The sequence below is a fragment of the Rhincodon typus genome, unplaced genomic scaffold, assembly GCF_021869965.1.
Source record: "Rhincodon typus isolate 14 unplaced genomic scaffold, sRhiTyp1.1 hic_rhity00002147, whole genome shotgun sequence".
NCBI classification, from domain to species: Eukaryota; Metazoa; Chordata; class Chondrichthyes; order Orectolobiformes; family Rhincodontidae; genus Rhincodon; species Rhincodon typus.
In genome coordinates, this window is record NW_025967785.1 from 1 (window position 1) to 2,438 (window position 2,438).

General features: G+C 43.1%; 1 long non-coding RNA gene across 1 annotated transcript; it reads left to right on the plus strand.

Annotated features, from left to right (window-relative positions):
* Positions 1–1,910, plus strand: LOC125481435. The gene is made up of 2 exons (XR_007261334.1): positions 1–63; positions 708–1,910. It is a non-coding gene; the product is annotated as an uncharacterized LOC125481435 (long non-coding RNA).
* The last annotated feature ends 528 nt before the right edge of the window (positions 1,911–2,438 follow it).

Sequence of the window (2,438 nt, forward strand, 5' to 3'; positions counted from 1 at the left end):
ATCCCATTTACCAGCACTTAGCCCACAGCCTTGACTGTTATGACGTGCCAAGTGCGCATTCAGGTACTTTTTAAAGGATGTTAGGCAATTTGCTTCGACTATCCTCCTATGAGCACATTCCAGATTGTCACCACCATCTGGGTAAAAAAGATTTTCCTCCTGTTCCTCACCTTGAACTTCTGAATTGAATCTTCTAATTTCTGTTTTAAAATGGTGATATCTTCATCTTAAACTATATCTCCTAGTTTTAATCACCCCACAAGTGCAAATGTTCTCCTGGTATCCATCCTATTCAACATCTTGAGATCTTGGAAGTTTCAACCAAATCACCTCTCATTTCTCCAAAATCAGTTGGATATAAGCGTAAATTGATGAACCCTTAGTAAGATTCATCCCAGAAATGAGGCATGAACTTTCTCTGAACGGCTCCTAAACCATTAATGCATTTTTTTCAAATAAGGAGAATAACACTTAGACAATATTCTAGTTGTGATCTCTACCGCACCTAGTACAGCCTCTCTCCTGATCTTTATATTCCATTTCCCTTGCAATAAATGACAACATCTTATTTGTCTTTCTAATCATTTTCGGTAGCTGCAAACTAACTTTATGTGATTCTTGGAATTACCTAAGATAGCGGCGGAGTAGCTTTTCGGTTTTTTTTGCCTCATTTCTCAGGGTTTTTTAAAACTTACCTCCTATTGTAGGGCTCAGTTGTGGAGTTGGCATCGGCGGTGAGTGGGCTCAGTGTAAACGCGAAGTGAACTCAGCGTGGACTTACAGCAGTCGGCAACTAAGCCCAGCGTGGACACAAAGTGAGCCCAGTGCTTCTGCATCATCAAAGTGTCTTAGTTCCGACTCATGGCTGCTGTGGCAGAGGCGAATTTGGATTCTCTGTGTCGAGCGCAGATTCGTGGAGGTTCAGGCGAGTTTGGGCCCAGTATGAGCCCCAGCATCAGTGGCTACAACAGCAAGGTGGGGCCAAAGTGGACTCATGGCAGCAAGCAGAGTCGAGTTTGGGCTGGGTGTGGTACACAGCGGCATCGGTGGTGGCTGTATTGTCGAGGTCCAGCAAGGACTCATAGTGGAGGGGGCATTGATGGAGGTGTGATGGTGCTGAAGATTTGCGACTCTTGTTCCAGCAACGGTGGCGCAGCGATGGAGACTCGTGGCTGGTCACCAAGCCCGTGATCCATGACGGAGCATTTAACAAGAAGGGCTGTAAAGTTGAACACTGTTTCTTTATTTCTCTGCCTTTGTGTGGTATTGTTTTGTTTTATTTTTCTGTGTTTTAAGGTGGAAGGGGAGAATGGTGACATTATACAACAATTTTCACTGTATTTAGAATAGAATAGAATATAGAAAAGAATATCCTTTTATTGTCATATGTACTCCATTGTAGCTTTTACAATGTCTGCCTTCGTATGGCGACATTTTAGGTACAAGTACCTAGGTACAATTCTTGGATACGGTAGTGGAATAAAAGTAATTGCATTACTTTACAGAATTGAAAAGTAAGCTAAAAATAGGACATCATTAAAGGGTTGACAATAAAGTAAGTTAAGAAATTTCAAATATACATTACATTGTAGTAGCTCAGCACAGGGCCTCTGTGCATGGTTTGACCACCCCCACCAGACCCCAGTCCAAGAGCTGTCCCCACTCCCCTCCAAGCCCAAGTCCACTCCATACTGGCACTCAGCTGCTCTTAGGTACATTCCAGGACTGCCTCCCTCGCGCTGGTCTCCAGCCGCCTGGGACTTGCTGCCTGCGGGCTCCTCCAGGGCTCGCTGCTGGTCTGTTCAGGGCCTTGCAGCCCACATGCTGCTCCAGGGCTCGCTGCTTGTAGTGTTTGGGAAATTGCAGCACTATGAAATCTTGTGATTTCAAATAAACCCGTTGGACCATAACCTGGTGTCATGTGACTTCTGACTTTGTCAACACTAGCACCTCCACATCATGAGTCAGCCCTATACATGTGACAACAAATAAATAAAAATGTACAAGGACGGTCAGGTTTCTCTAACACTGAGTATTGTTGGTTTTATCAATCAGGACATTGTGATCAGGAACAAGAAGGTTATGTTGAACTTGCATATTAAGCAATGGTTTGTCCTCAACTGACTTATTGGGTTCACTGTGGGCAGTACACTTACAGAAAAATGTGAAGGTATTAGACCAGAATAAAAGTCACAAGAATGATTCTAAGGTTGATGAATTTCAGTTCTGTTAATGCATTGGAGAAGTTGGGACTGATTTCCTTTTAGAAGCCCGCCTGATGGCATTTCTTGACAAGTCTAATCCCAGACTGAAATCCGGCTTGGTTTTAACATGATGACCTTTCACTGAAACACAAAGATACAATGCTGCAGTTTAACCATAAGACAGAAGTTTATTGTGCAAAAGAAATGATGATAACATAAATAAATACATTTGCT